Source organism: Suncus etruscus, chromosome 16, assembly GCF_024139225.1.
Source record: "Suncus etruscus isolate mSunEtr1 chromosome 16, mSunEtr1.pri.cur, whole genome shotgun sequence".
In the NCBI taxonomy this organism is placed as follows: Eukaryota; Metazoa; Chordata; class Mammalia; order Eulipotyphla; family Soricidae; genus Suncus; species Suncus etruscus.
In genome coordinates, this window is record NC_064863.1 from 43,745,864 (window position 1) to 43,762,911 (window position 17,048).

General features: G+C 39.4%; 1 protein-coding gene and 1 non-coding gene across 3 annotated transcripts in view; one reads left to right on the forward strand and one right to left on the reverse strand.

Annotated features, from left to right (window-relative positions):
- SCFD2 (sec1 family domain containing 2) overlaps positions 1-17,048 on the reverse strand; it is a 413,047-nt gene that overhangs the window by 287,093 nt on the left and 108,906 nt on the right. The gene's annotated exons all lie outside the window — the stretch shown is intronic.
- LOC126033163 (U6 spliceosomal RNA) lies at positions 12,596-12,704 on the forward strand. The gene has a single exon (XR_007504309.1). It is a non-coding gene; the product is annotated as a U6 spliceosomal RNA (small nuclear RNA).

Genomic DNA, 17,048 nt, shown 5'->3' on the forward strand with positions numbered 1-17,048 from the left:
CTAATTTTTTTTTTAAGAATCTGGCTTAACAGGACCGGAAAGATAGCACAGCAATAGGGTGCTTGCCTTAGACGCTGAAGGATGGTGGTTCGAATCCCGGCATCCCATATGGTCCCCCGAGCCTGCCAGGAGCAACCCCTGAGCGCTGCCAGGTGTGACCCAAAAAATAAATAAATAAAAATAAAAAATAAAAAAGAATCTGGCTTAAGGAAAAAGCTGAACGCACAATGGAGTATTTGAGATTTTTTTTATTTTTTAGTTTTTGGGCCACACCCGATGATGCTCAGGGATTACTCCTGGCTATGCACTCAGAAATTGCTCCTGGCTTGGGGGACCATATACGACACCAGGGGATTGAACTGCAATCCATCCTAGGTTAGTGCGTGCAAGGCAAAACACCCGACTGCTTGCGCCTCTGCTCCAGCCCCTCTTGTTTCATTTTTTGAAAACAGAATCCAGGTGTCTTTCTGTTTCTTGTTTTTTAAATAGTATGATATTCAGGGTAAATTGTGGACATGATTGATATGGTTTTACACAAATATAATAGAAAAACTAATAATGGAAAGTGACCTCCTAACTTACTCTCCAAGCCTGTTCTCAGAGGAAACCACTTTCGGTTGGGTTTGAATTCGGTTTGTCTGACATCAGTATTAAGTCATTTTAGACTGTGTTATAATTTTACCATCTCTTTTCTAAATCAGTTTTGTGACATTATCTATTGACTTCCCATCATGATAGACTAGAATTAAGATAATTTTCATCCCAGCCCTCATCAATACACATTGAACTTCACATATAAAGACATCCAACCCTGCAATCTTTTGGAAGTCTCTATTAATTAGTTCCTTCATTTAAAAAATTACAGTTTAGATAATATGGTCACTATAGTGTTTTAAGTATACAGTAGGTTACTGTTAAGGTTTATGTGTTTGTTTGGGGCCTTTGTCTGGAAGTGCTAAGAGGCTATTCCTGATGCTATGGTTGGGAGCAACCCTGGTCAATGCTTGAGAGATCATATGTGGTACCAAGGATTTTTTTTTTTTTTGGTTTTTGGGCCACACCCGTTTGATGCTCAGGGGTTACTCCTGGCTAAGTGCTCAGAAATTGACCCTGGCTTGAGGGGACCATATGGGACGCCGGGGGTTCGAACCTTGGTCCTTCCTTGGCTAGCGCTTGCAAGGCAGACAGACACCTTACCTCTAGCGCCACCTTGCCGCCCCCGGTACCAAGGATTTTAACCAGGGTTGGTTACATTCAAAGTAAATGCCTTGAACACTACACTATCTCACTGGAGTTTCCTTTCTTGTGGTCATTGCTTAGTCTGATTACACCAAGAAGAAATTCATTACCTATCACAACATCATTAAAATCAAAAGTTGCATGTTGCTTATAATGAGGTGTATGTATGCCTTACTTTTAAAGAAGAAATGCTATTCATTTTGAATATCTATTTTAATACCATAAACCTTCCATTCTTCCTATCACAGAGGAATACAGGCTGGATTTCTCAAAGAACTAAATGTTGTTCAACCAAGAAGCAGTGATTATAAATGATTAAGAATTCTGCTGCTTTCAACTTTATCAATTCAGCTTTGAAACCTTTTATTAGAATTCCAACTGCCAATATAAAATCAAACAAATTTAGGATAACTTGATTGTTTGGAAGGAGAGATCACAGGCTCGTTACAGGTGACAAGAATCATCCTGAACTTATCCTGTACAGAGAAGTAGGCTTCTTTGTTTACAAAATTACTCTCAATACTATCTGATAACCTCTGGCAAAAACTACTCTGTATCATATCCTTTTTTCCCCTCCATTCCAGTTCAGAACAAAAAGGAATTTATAGACATCCTCAAGGTCACTCACCCGAGCACCAAGGTTATAAGCATGATATAAAATAAAAATGATGTATAGCTGTTGTTTAAAAGTTCATGGATCTAAGACCAAAGTGATAGCACAGTGGGTAGGGCATATGCTTTATATGTAGCCGACCTAGGTTTGATCCCCAACATCCCAGATAGTCCCCCGAGCTTGCCAGGAGTAATTTTTTAATGCAGTGCCAGGAAGTAATTTCTAAGCACAGCCAGATGTGCTCCCAGCACCAAATAAAAAGTTCATGTACCCAAACTGGATAGAGCGTGGCACCAATAGGATTATAAGTTAGAGATGTAATATGGAACTTCAAGAGTATTAAAAACCAAACTTGTTCTTATGGCCCCCATATGCACCAATAACGCCACGTGGCATTGCTCCTTTTTTGCATAGGCACATTAAAATGGGAAAATACTATACATACAATTAAGATCTTATCTAATGGAGATTGGAATACACAAATCTTGTAGTGCAAAGGGACCTTACACCCTGAACATTGATATAATGATGTGGCACAGAAGAAAGGGCATTTTCCATTCACCCCTGAACCAGGGAAGCCATCCACGAAATATCTAGATTTGTCTATAACATCACCTGGAAGCAATCCTCTACCATGGAAGACCCTACCACTGCTCAGACATCGACCTGCTCAAAAGAGACTTCCCTTAACACTGAGAAGACTTAACAACAACGACCTGCTTACAGGACAGGGCTTCCTGCATTGCCCTTTAATGGTGAGGTGAAACGAGAGGACGCTCCACATCCTAACTTCAATGTAGGATATGCAGATTCCAGGATCTTTAATACAGAAACATGATACCAACAACAGAGACTGTGTGAAAAGTGTGTTGGCACTATGGACAATGTCTTGGATTGGACGATCTAACTTGCCTGGAGCCTAGAGTTGGTCTTATGCCAGGAAACTTCAGGGGTCAGGTCTCTTTGTATTTAGGCCAAGATTATTCCTTTCCATGCCCCTCATATTTTGGTGGGCCTATGCAAACAACAACTATTTTTACTAACACCATTTTTACTGTACTCCTTTGACTCTAATCCTTTAAAAAAAAAACCACTTAAAATTTGAGGTTAACTTAAGCTAATATGCATGTACATGGAAATGTAAAAAATACTATGCCTCTAATGTTTAAGGAGTTATGTAAGTTTTATGGCTTTAGATTGCCTGTATGCTGTAAAGAAATTGACTATGTTAATTCTACCTATCCATGAGCATGGGAAGTTCTTCCATTTCTTTAGATCCTCTTCAATTTCTTTCTGAAGTGTTTTGAAGTTTCCCTGGTATAGGTCTTTCACTTCCCTTGTAAGGCTGATTCCTAGGTACCTGATATTTTTTGATACTATTTTAAATGGAATTGTATTTTTAATCTCTCTCTCCTCGACTTCGTTGTTTGTGTATAGAAACACTACTGTCTTTTGTGTATTGACCTTGTATCCAGCCACTTTGTTGTATTGGTTAATGTTTCTAGGAGTTTTACTGTGGACTCTTTAGGGTTTTCGATGTATATCATCATATATTCTACAAATAGAGATAGTATGAGTTCCTCTTTCCCAATTTGGATTCCTTTGATTCCCTTCTCTTGTCGGATTGCTATTGCTAGGACTTCTAAGGTTATATTAAATAAGAGTGGAGAGAGTAGACAGCCTTGCCTAGTTCCTGACCTTAGTGGGAATGCTTCTAGCTTCTCATCATTAAGTATAATGTTGGCTGTAGGCTTTTCATAGACAGCTGTAACTGTCTTGAGGAAGGTTCCTTCTAATCCTATTTTGCTGAGTGTCTTTAATATGAAAGGGTGTTGGATTTTGTCAAAGGCTTTCTATGCGTCAATTGATATGATCATGTGGTTTTTGTCTTTCTTATTGTTGATGTGATGTATAATGTTGAATGATTTGCATATGTTGAACCAATGTTGCATTCCTGGTATAAAACCCACTTGGTCATGATGTATGATATTTATGATGAAGTGCTGGATTCGGTTTGCTAAGATTTTGTTGAGTATCTTTGCACCTATGTTCATTAGTGAGATTGGTCTGTAGTTTTCTTTCTTGGTGGTGTCTTTGCCATCTTTAGGTATGAGTGTGATATTAGCCTCATAAAAGGAATTGGGGAGGATTCCTGTTTTTTCTATGGTTTGGAAGAGCCTATGGAAAAGTGGTAGTAGATCTTTCCGGAATGTTTGTTAGAATTCACCTGTAAATCCATCTGGGCCTGGACTTTTGTTCTTAGGGAGTTTCTTAATTACATCTTCAATTTCCTCTGAGGTGATTGGTCTGTTTAGGCTTTCTAGTTCTTCCTTTTCCAGTCTCGGAAGATGGTATTTTTCCAAGAATCTGTCGATTTCTACTGGGTTCTCTAGCCTAGCTGAGTATAGTTGTTCATCGTATGATCTCATGATATGTTGTATTTCTTGGGGTTCTGTTGTAATCTCTCCCCTTTCATTTGTGATCCTATTGATTTGGGTGATTTCCCTCTTTTTTTTGGTGAGTTTTGCCAGTGGTTTGTCTATCTTGTTTATTTTTCTGAAAAACCAACTCCTGGTCTCATTAATTTTTTGTATTGTTTTCTTAGTTTCTATGTTGTTTATTTCTGCTCTGGTTTTTATTATTTCTTGCCTTCTGGTTGTGGTTGGATTTCTCTGCTGCTGTTGTTCCAATTCCTTGAGGTGATCGTTTAAACTGTTGACTTTGTCATTTTTCTGTTTCTTGACATAGGCCTGTATTGCTATGAGTTTCCTCCTAATTACTGCTTTTGCTGTGTCCCACAAATTTTGACAAGTTGTCTCTTCATTATCATTTATCTCAAGGAATCTTTTTATTTCTTCCTTGAGTTGTTCTTTGATCCAGCTGTTGTTGAGCAGTATGTTGTTTAATCTCCAGGTATTAGTTTTTCTCCATTGCTTTTTCTTGAAGTCAATTTTGACTTCTGTTGCACAGTGATCTGATAGGGTACTTCTAATGATCCTTACATTTGTGGTCTTATATAGGTTGGCTTTGTATTCTAAGACATGGTCTCTTCTGGAGAAGGTTCCATGTGAGCTTGAGAAGAATGTGTATTCGGCTTTCTGGGGATGGAGGGCTCTATATAAGTCTATTAGCCCTAGATCAGCTAATTTTTCATTTAGAGTTCTTATTTATTTGCTATTTTTCTGTTTGGTAGATCTGTCCAGTGGTGATAGTGGAGTATTTAGTATTTAGTATTATCACATTTCCCTTCATGCGTTTCTCCAGGTTTGCGAGCAGTTGCCTCACATATTTTGCTGACTCTACATTAGGTGCATAGATATTGACCAGGGTTAGTATTTCTTGATCTAATGTTCCCCTGATCAGTAAGTAGTGACCCTCTTTGTCTCTGAACTTTCTTGAGGTTGAATGCAATTTGGTCTGATATAAGAATGGCAGTCCCTGCTCTTTTTTTGTTTTCCATTGGCCTGAATAATTACTTTCCATCCTTTTATTCTAAGCCTGTGCTTATCCTGTAGTTGTAGGTGTGTTTCTTGCAGACAGCAGAAGTCCGGTTTATTTTTCCTAATCCAGTTCTCTACTATGTGTCTTTTAATTGGAGAGTTAGTCCGCTAACATTTAGGGAGATTATTGAGAGAGAGGACTGTTGTGCAATTGTGTTGTGTGGAGTGGTTGTTACAATCGAGGGTTTGGATTGTGTAATTTGTCTCTGAGTAGGTCGTTTAGGATAGGCTTTGTTTGCACAAATAGTTCAAGTTCGTTCTTGTTTGAGAATGTTTTTAGTCTGTCCTCCCATATGAATGATAGTTTTGCTGGGTATTGGACCCTGGGTTGGAAATTTCTTTCATTCAGTCGTTTAAATAAGTCATTCCACTGTCTTCTTGCTTGAATTATTTCAAATGGGAGATCTGGTTTGATTCTTATGTCCCTTCCTCTGTACTTGAAGTTTTTTTTCCTCCCTTATTGTTTTAAGGAGTTCCTCTTTCTCTTTGTTTTTTGCCATTTGGATTACAATATGTCTTGGTGTTGGTTTATTAGGGTCTATTTTATTAGGGACTCTTTTCACTTCCTGGATTTGCACTGAGGGTGGGAAAGTTCTCTGCTATTATTTCGTTGACTACTTGTTCTTCCCCTTTCCCTATTTCTTCCCCTTCTGGTATACCCACAATTCTTAGATTGTTTCTTTTGTCCTTGTTCATTAGATACTGGATTTTTCCTTCCAGTGCTTTGCCTTTTATTTCTTTGTTGGTTTCTTGGTCATTTTTTGTTTGCAGTTTTGCTTCGAGTTCCTCAATGTACTTCTCCAACTCTGTGTTTCTGCTCGTAAGGCTTGTTACTTTGCCTTTTAATTCTTTCAATTCTTTTTGTATGGAATCTCTCATGTTCTTCAACATTTCCAAATTTAGCATGTTTTTATGTCAGACACATCACATCTTTGATTTCTGCACACCTGGAGAAGTCCTTCTTTTCCAAAAATATGTTCTTATTTTTAATGCAGTTTCAGCCAAATAGGCCTCATGGCAAATAGCCCAAGCTGGTCCTCCTGCTCTGATCTCAAAGAGATGTTAACCTCCACTCTCATACTATTCCTGGTTTCACATTATATCACTCAAATGATTTCACCATTCCACTTTTGACAGCCAACCCGGAATTTAAGGGGCATTTGAAATTATCTTACATTTGGAACAAGGTAAGAATGCGAAAAACAGATGTGCTATCTTTTGATAAACTGAAGAAATGCAGGGAAAAAATGTACTCAGGACTACCTAGATTGTAATAAAGCCTATTTAAGAGTGACTGCTGTATAAAAGCTGGTCTAAAAAAAAAGCATACCTCCATTTCACTCCCAGTAGTCATATCTGGGACAAAAGAAAGCATTTTAAAAGCAATTTTAAGATATTAAAATGAAATTTAAAAATAATTCCCCAGAAATTTAGCCCATGACCCCAAACTCACCATATGTGAAATACCAAATAATAGGAGCTCTAATTTTGAATAGTAATTTTTACTTTTGTGTTTTGCTGAAGGAAATATGTCAAGCTTCATCTGTGTTCTATTAAAACCTAAACACAACATGATACCTAGACAAGTGTTTTATATGTAAAATTATTCTAAATCAGGAAGTGATATCAGCTGACGTCCTGATTTGTCCAACGTCAAAATGTTATAATTATATTGACATTTTAAAATCCTTAAATGACAATTTTCTCCTTTGGTGCAGAGGGGTCTTTCTTTCTTTCTTTCTTTCTTTCATTTTGTTTTATTTTTGGCTTCACTTTTGATGCCAACCATAGTCTCATCATTCAAATAAATTAAAAGTAGGTGGTCTGGTTAGTCTTCACAATGCTATGTTTTAATCAGGCAAAGCAGTGAAAAAGATGATTGTCGAAATGCTGGCAAGTCTTCAAACAACAGTGCAAGCTGTCCATTTTACCCACAATGAAAATGCTCTTCAAGAGATTTCGATAAAGGTTTCCCTCCTACTTGCAGTCCACATTTGTAATGTTTATATAAGTGGGGGATATAAATCTTTCTGCAATGAACCCCATGGTTTTGAAAGCAGACTTCTTGTTATAAACTGCCTGTTTCCGTTTTGCCTGCCTAAGCAAGCCAGGCAAAGTCCATTCGCCAGAGACTGGAACTAATTTAATGTGCTCCAGGTTTAAGCCCTCAGCCTCTGAGCCTTTACAGTGAGATTTTACACAGCGGATTACTGCTGACTTTAACAATGATTCATACGATAAGTGGCTTTTGATTTGTTTTTTAATGTTAGAAAATATGCATTGGTAAAAGAAATATTGGAATTATTTTGCTAAAATGATATTCATATAAAAGGAAAAAAACTAAAAAAAAATGTCTAAGCCTTAGTCATGCCAAAGGCTTTTTAGTTTTACTCAGTAAGAAAGAATACAAAGTTGTTTACAGATTTAAGACTGGATGAACTCTGAGGTATAGCTGGTTGATTTGATAGACCTTACCACAAGACTTGTTCCTATTATTAAAAAAATACCAAAGCTACACCGGGGAGAGACAAAAGCATCATTCTTCACCCAGCCTCAAATATAGTCTGTGTACTTTTTTCCCCCCAAAGATGCAAAATTCCTTGAAACCAACAGTAATTAAAACAAAAACATTCACCAAGCCCAAATAAGATCCATCGTCTCAAAGTATGTCAAGGGAGGAAAGTTTCCTCTGTTTAACTCAAAGGAATAGAGCAATAGGACATTAATTCAAAAGAAAACAAAATAAAAAACAAAAGTATGTATTGTTCTATTATTCTAAATTTCTGCATGGAAGAAGTCTTGAACCCCTCATTTTCAAATGCCGAATGTAGGACTGGAGAGACAGTACAGAAGATAAGGCATTTGCCTTACCTGTGTCCCATGCAGATTTGATCTCTGTACTACACATGGTCTCCTGAGCACAGAGACATAAGTCCTGAGCACATCATGGTGTGACCCAAAAATTAAAAACAAAGCAAAATGTCAAGCATAATAATATATATTGGCCTCAGTCATCCTCCTTTTTCAACAAAGACAAAGCAAATTCTAACAGTAGGGGGCAGTGTTGTAACATGTTCACGTTGTAACATCATGAAGTCAGACAAGAAGGAAAGGAACATTACTTTTTATTAAAATCTAACCATGCTGAGATAATTAGCCTAATTTATTGAAAAAAATTAGATTTTGTTCCCTGACGTCCACCTTGAGCTCCTACATGCAATATGAAAATAAATGACACAAAAAGCAAGTTTTTATAAAATAAAAAATCCTATTCAATAATCAGATATGCTGATAGTTACTGTGGAAGAACTATGTATTGAATGTCATATTTCACAAGCACTACACCTTCTCCAGTTACAAATATCCAGATGTTCTATATTTTAAATATACTATCACATTAGAATATGGTAAGAGTGAAATGACTGTCAATGAATACTCCATCTTCTAAAATAAAATGCAGTAGTTTACAAACAGAAGTCAATATGGCCCAAGTTAAGTAAGACCATTTCAAAATGATAGACTGAGAAAGTAGTTATAAGTATATCATTATATTTCTATTTTACAGAATTAATTTTTTTCTCCCCATTTGGTGTTATGGCTCTTTGCTGGCCAACGATGAAGTATGGAAATTAAAACTATATTGAATGCCTAGCTTCCAATGATTTACAATACTTCGGAAGTTTATTGGGGAAAAAAAGCAAGTTATTTGCCAAATTCCAATAATAAATTTATATAAGTAAACCATGAAACTTTTAAAACCACACATAATGATAATTTACATAACTTTTCTAATTCAATAAATATGAATGACTGAAACTTTACTTATACTTGAAAGCCTAAGGTAACTACACATAATGAGTTTTATAGTTATAAAAATAAAATTAGCTTAAAAAGAATCAGATCTCATATAGTCTTTTTTTTTTTAGATCTCATATAGTCTTAAGAAATGTTTATGCTTATTTTATCTCCAACCAAAAAGTTGTGTTTTGAACTTGTTTGAAGTGAGGTGTTATTTTAAACAAGAAATTTTCTCAATTTAATATTTCTCTGGAAAATTAAATATCAAAGCTATCTTTTCACAGACATAAATACAGAAAGAGTTACTAAAAACATTGACTCATCATAAGAAATCAGCAAGAACACAAACAATCAAGTTTAAAGGCTACAAAACTGGGCCCGGAGAGATAGCACAGCGGTGTTTACCTTGCAAGCAGCCGATCCAGGACCAAAGGTGGTTGGTTCGAATCCCTGTGTCCCATATGGTCCCCCATGCCTGCCAGGAGCTATTTCTGAACAGACAGCCAGGAGTAACCCCTGAGCACCGCCGGGTATGGCCCAAAACACAAAAAAAAAGTCTATAAAACTTTAAAGATTAAATTAGAGGCTAGAGTCATGGTAGGGCATTTGCCTTGCATGCAGATGACCTGAATTTGATCCCTGGTAGCCTATAGAGTTCCCCCCAAGTCCACCAAGAGGATTACAGAGTCAGTAGTAAGCCAGGAGCACCACTGGGTGTGGCCTCCAAATCAAAAAATAATAGTAATGGGGCTAGAAGATAGTTCATCAGATAGGGCACTTGCCTCACATGCCACCAGCCCAGGTTCAACCTCTGCCATCCCAGTGGTTCTTCCAAAAGTAATTCCTGAGTCCAGAACCGGAAGTAACCCCTGAGCACCACCTGGCATGACACCAAAACAAGTAACTTTAAGGCCAGAGCGATAACGCAGTGGTAGGGCATTTGCCTTGCATGCAGCTGATCCAAGATGAACTTGGGTGCAAGATATCTTCGCTGTTATCTTGGCTGGGTATTTGTGAATCCAAGAACAGTCCCCAGAATGAGAAATTACTTCCCATCCCCTTGTCCCCTTTCGGGGGAAGACCTTGGAAATATTTATCCGCAGCAAATAATAATCCACACAGACCAGAACGATAGGGTTTAAAAGATCGGGCAAGGAGAGCCAAAGAATCCTCCTGCAGCCAGCAGCTTTTCACCGAAGGACCCTTAACTCCTATCCCTCCAGTTATTTATTCCCAACTCCACAGCGCCCCACCTGGAAGGGTTAGGTGGGGCAAAAGTCACAGAACAATCCTAAGGAAACACTTTTATATACAATTCCAAGAATCATCTTATGGAAACTTTTTCATATGCTACACTTGGGTTGGATCCCTTGCGTCCCTAGTGCTAAACTAGGATGAACCATGGTTCAATCTCCCGACATCCCATATGGTTCCCTAAGCCAGGGGTAATTTCTGAATGCAGAGCTAAGAGTAACCCCTGAGAGTAACCAGATATGCCCCCCCCCCAAAAAAAAAAAAAACAAAGAAAAAAAAAAAACAAGTAACTTTAGGGGCCGGAGAGATAACACAGCAGTAAGGCATTTGCCTTGCATGCAGAAGGACAGTGGTTCAAATCCCGGCATCCCATATGGTCCCCCGAGCCTGCTGGGGAACAGCCTCTGAGCGCTGCCGGGTGTGACCCAAAAACAAAAAACAAACAACAAACAAAAAAAACAAGTAACTTTAAATCATATTGTATTTTATTCCTTATTCTTTATTTCCTCTGATCCTGTTTAAAATTGCTTTTTAGCTGGGGCTTTTTGAATTAGTTTGTGTTTGTCTGCAAACAAAAGGAAGGAGAGAGAAGAGAGAGAGTGAGAGAAGAGAGAGAGAAGAGAGAAAAGAGAGAGAAGAGAGAGAGAGCGAGCGAGAGAGAGAGCGAGCGAGAGCGAGAGCGAGCGAGAGAGAGAGCGAGCGAGAGAGAGAGAGCGAGAGAGAGAGAGAGAGCGAGAGAGAGAGAGAGAGCGAGAGAGAGAGAGAGAGAGAGAGATCCTGTAAGGCTCTGTGGCTCTGCTATGCAGCCCTTTAAGAGAACATGGTTTGTCCTATGCCTTTTCATCAAGGTCTTCTCAACTGTTTTGATAGTTTCCTTTTCCAAGATTTAACAGAAAAAAGAGGGCCTATAATTACCACCAAATTTTCCTTAAATTGAGCTAAGCCCTGCATACTTGAGTTGCCAGTTGGAATATAATTCTTCCTAATTATTGTACAAAAGAGTCTGTGACAGTTGCAATAAAGTAATTGGCTAATGGAAGAGCACCAGGTATGCATTTCCCTTCACTCAACCCCCCCCCCCAAAAGAAGACCATCTGTCTGAAACTCAGGGTCCTTTGAAGAGTATGTAAAATGGTCCCAACCTCTAATTAGTTTCTCACCAGCCAAAATATCCAGCCATGTGCGTTTTAAGTAGGATGCAGGGGTCAAGGTTCTTCTATAGCTGAGCTGACACAATGATTGCATTCCTCCAAAGGCATTATTTCACCACCAAATAATGGTGACTATGACAGGAGGGAAGCCAGTTTTCTTTTATATTTCATATTTCACTTATTTAAGGTATTTCTGTTACTGAAAGCAAAATGTATCCTGAACCATCATAAAAAATGTTTGCTGACTTGTTGTTCCTTTTCTTCTTTTCATATCTGATCATTGAGGGAGAAGTTGATGAACAATAGAGTAAGAGCTTTGGGTTGTGTGCTGTAATAAGTGTATTGCATCTTTGTCTCCTATTCCCAGCATATTGTTGTTAAAAACTCTGGGGCCTTCTTGAATAACTAGTATCTTCTTTTTCTATAACAAGCACTTTTTTTTTTTTTTTTTTTGGTTTTTTGGTCACGCCCGGCAGCCCTCAGGGGCTACTCCTGGCTCTATGCTTAAAAATCGCTCCTGGCAGGCTCAGAAATCACTTCTGGCAGGCCCGGGGACCATATGGGATGCCGGAATTCAAACCACTGTCCTTCTGCATGCAAGGCAAATGCCCTACCTCCATGCTATCTCTCTGGACCCATAACAAGCACATTTTATGCTGAGATCCAGTTGTATGACTTGGGGTATAATCCTTATAAAGAGCTTTCATGGGTCTTGTCCCCAAAATGACAAAGTGATTTAAAGATGGAAACTTTCTGGCCCATCCCAGCTCACGGGAAATGGAGGGGGCTGAAGATCAAGCCCTATAAAACCATGAAACAAGATTTAGTGGAGTTCCATATTGGGGAATACATAGCTTGCTGGAAGGGCAGTGCCCCTAAGAGGACATGAAATCCTCCTCCCCTACAACCACGATCATGAGTACTCATAGCCAAAATCATTCATTACTTGGCCACTCGACAGTTGTAGCCTTTACAATAAAAGAAATGGCAAATAAAGTATTCTTCTAAGTTATACCTGAGTCTTTAAATTAAATCATTAAGTTTTCTCTCTTTAGCAGTACATATACTAAAATTGGAACAATATAGAGAAGATTAGCATGGCCCCTGAGCAAGGATGACACATAAATTGAATCATTAAACCCAAAAGGAGGACCAAGTCATTAGAAATGTCCACTCATGGGCCTGGAGAGATGGCACAGCGGCGTTTGCCTTGCAAGCAGCCGATCCAGGACCAAAGGTGGTTGGTTCGAATCCCGGTGTCCCATATGGTCCCCCGTGCCTGCCAGGAGCTATTTCTGAGCAGACAGCCAGGGGTAACCCCTGAGCAACGATGGGTGTGGCCCAAAAAACCAAAAAAAAAAAAAGAAATGTCCACTCATAACAGAATTTTGGATAGTCTAGATCTTGCAAGTGACACCTGAAGAGAGTGAAAGGTACAAAGTATAAAGTGGGACTGACCCACCTTAATCTGGAAGAGGTGATATACTCTCGGTCAATGGTGGTGAATGGAATGACTGAACAAAAAAAAAATGGATGCACAGATTATAGCATAAGTGTTTGAGGTGAAAAAAAAAACATTGCATTGGATGAAGCAAGATATATCCCAATTGATCAAATGACAGAATATCTATGCTTATTTTCAGCTTGGAACACCATATCAAAGCACCATAAAGCAACTGCTTAAATATTAAAAATACGTTTTCTCCAGGCTCTGAAATATAAAAGCCTGAGACTGGGGTGCCAGTTGCATTTGGAGAAAGGCTCTCACCCTGTCATATAAGCAACTGCCTTCTCACTGTACTTTCATGAGAAATAGAGAGCCTGCTCTCTAGGATCTTAAAAGGACATGGTCTCCACCCTAAGAACTCTCCTCTCCTGACTTCATTTAAGACTAACAATCTCCAGAAAAACTCATCTCCAAATACATTGGGAGTCATAGTTGAGTATTTCATAAAAATTTAATTGATTTATTGTTAATTATAAATAATAAAACATGTACTTTTATAAATTTTTAAATCTTTGATGAAGTACAGTAATTTATAGTACTGTAAATGATTAATTTTGTACATCCATCATTCTAACACCACACCAACCATCAGGTCCCACCAACGTCCCAAAGATCCTACCTTTTCATCCTTCCTCCCTGAGGCAAATTTAGTTCTGTGGACAAACTTCAATTCTGTGTCGTTGACCCTTTGTTTTTCCTTTACTGTGTATCTTTATTTGTTTTGTTTTGAGGTCACACCTGACTTCGCTCAGGGGTTACTCGTAGCACTGCACTCAGAAGTCACACCTGGCAAGCTCAGGGGACCACTTGGGATGGCGAAATTCAAACTGGGGTCCACCTTGTGTTGGCCTTGTGCAAGGCAAATGCCTTACTGCTGTGCTATCGCTCTAGCCTTCCATACTGTGTATCTTTAAATGCCACTTACAAAGGGCTGAAAAAATAGCATAGCGGTGAGGTGTTTGCCTTGCACGTGACTGACAGAGGATGGACCTGGTTTCAATTCCCAGCATCCCACATGGTCCTCTGGGCCTGCCTGGAGCTATTTCTGTGCACACAAGCCAGGAGTAACCCCTATGCACTGCTAGGTACGGCCTCAAATCATAAATAAATAAATAAATAAATAAATAAATAAATAAATAAATAAATAAATAAATGTTTAAAATAAAAATTGTATAAGAAAAATCATTCTGAGAGCATAAAAACCGGCTAACCTTTGCAAAAGCTGGCTCCCTGTGTGTGACACCAGGCGGGGAAAATCCGCGAAAGTACACCGGCCCAGTGGGGCTCAGCTGTGAAAGACTGTGAGTGTGACCTGTCTATGTCTGTCTACTGTCCTCTTGCGTGAAACTCTTGCGAGTGGGGCAAAAAGAGCCTCCAGAAACCTCGCTCACCCAGACGCCATTTTCAGGGAGGGACTTCAGAGCATAAAAACCGGCTAACCTTTACAAAAGCTGGCTCCCTGTGTGTGACACCAGGCGGGGAAAATCCGCGAAAGTACACCGGCCCAGTGGGGCTCAGCTGTGAAAGACTGTGAGTGTGACCTGTCTATGTCTGCTTACTGTCCTCTTGCGTGAAACTCTTGCGAGTGGGGCAAAAAGAGCCTCCAGAAACCTCGCTCACCCAGACGCCATTTTCAGGGAGGGACTTCAGAGCATAAAAACCGGATAACCTTTGCAAAAGCTGGCTCCCTGTGTGTGACACCAGGCGGGGAAAATCCGCGAAAGTACACCGGCCCAGTGGGGCTCAGCTGTGAAAGACTGTGAGTGTGACCTGTCTATGTCTGTCTACTGTCCTCTTGCGTGAAACTCTTGCGAGTGGGGCAAAAAGAGGCTCAAAGGAGCAAGGCCGCTCCGCTTCGCTACGCGGCCGTGCACTCTTTCTAAGGAAAGAACTCCATTGCAACAAGGAGGAAAAATCACACTAAGAACGGCGCTATATCACAGAAGCAAACATTTCTCTCTGGACTGTCTTCTCTGTTGCATGCTCGGGCCTAAGATTTGACCCAGTGTGAGGCTTCATCCACGGAGGACTCCCCTCCCTTAGAGGCAAGTCAGCCCATCCAGAAAGGGAGGAGCCAGAGGAGTGTGCTGCCTACATCATATAGACAATGAATACCACTACAACACGTAGAAAAACCCACAATACAAGTGTGACAATGGGGAAACAACGCAGGCCAGCATCAGACATAGAGAATGAAGATGACAATTCTGAGGACCAGATACTGACTGAACAACTAATCAACCTCTCAGATAAGGACTTTAGACTAGCAATATGGAAGGTGCTCAACAGACTCCAAGAAACCATGGATCGAGTTGAACAGAACACTAATAAGAACCAAGAAAATATGAAGGCAGAAATCACAAAACTCCAAACTGAAATAACATGTCAACTAACAGGACTGAAAAAGTCAGCAAACGAAGTGAATGACAAAATGGATAAGCTCTGGGACAGGGTATCAGAAGCTGAGAATAGACTTGGTGCTGTGGAAGATGAGATACATAACAATTCCATACAGCAGGAGAGATTGGACAAAAAACTTAAAGCAAATGAGCAGACAATGGAAAAATTAGTCAAAGAATGGGAACAGACGAAAATAGAAGTCTATGATAAGATCAACAGAAACAACTTAAGAATCATTGGAGTCCCAGAGACCCAGGAAGAAAATTTCCAGGAAGAATCAATGGTCAAGAACATCATTAAAGAGAAACTTCCAGAGCTAAAGAATATATGTGATCAAATCCTGCATGCCCGAAGAGTACCAACCAAAAGAGACCCCAGAAAAACCACCCCAAGACACATCCTAGTCACAATGACAAATCCCACAGATAGAGACAGAATTCTGAAAACAGCAAGATCAAAAGGGGAAATCATGTTCAAGCAAGCTTCCCTGAGATTTACAGCAGACCTGTCACCAGAAACGCTCAATGCCAGAAAGCAGTGGTGGGATATTGTGACAAGACTGAATGAAATGAATGCTTCACCCAGAATACTATACCCAGCAAAACTCACTTTCCGGTTTGATGGAAGAATACATGGTTTCACAGACAAAAAACAGCTCAGAAACTTCACAGACACAAAACCAGTCTTAAGAGAAAAACTGAAAGACCTAATCTAAGACAAGACTACCCAAAAGACACACCAAATTTTGAAATAAAGATGGCGTTAAATCCCAGGACAATTCTTTCTCTCAACGTCAATGGACTAAATGCACCAGTTAAGAGACACAGAGTGGCTAAATGGATCAAAAAACTCAATCCAACCTTCTGCTGCCTACAAGAAACGCACCTGAATAGTCAGAACAAACATAGACTCAAAATAAAAGGCTGGAGAAAAGTTATCCAAGCAAACAACACCCATAAAAAAGCTGGAGTGGCCATACTAATATCAGATAATGCAAACTTTATACTCAGGAAGGTTGTAAGGGACAAAGACGGACATTTTATATTAATCAAGGGGTACGTAGAGCAGGAAGAATTCACTCTCCTAAACATATATGCACCGAATGAGGGGCCAGCAAAATATTTAATACAACTGTTGACAAATCTGAAAAATAATATCAACAACAACACAATAATTGTGGGGGACCTTAACACGGCTTTGTCAACACTGGACAGGTCAACCAGACTGAAACCCAACAAGAATATACTAGACCTGAGGAGAGAAATGGAAGAAAGAGGCCTAGTGGATATATATAGGACACTCCATCCCCAGAAACCTGGATACACATTCTTCTCCAATGTACATGGGACATTCTCCAGGATAGACTACATGCTGGCACATAAAACATACCTCCATAAGATCAAGAGGATAGAAATTTTGCAGACTACCTTCGCTGACCACAAGGCTCTGAAATTATTTGTGAACTCCAAAGGGACTCAGAAGAAACACTTTAACACCTGGAAGTTAAACAGCCTCATGCTCAATAACCAGTGGGTCCGAGATGAAATCAAGGAGGAAATCAAAAGGTTCCTGGAAACAAATGACAA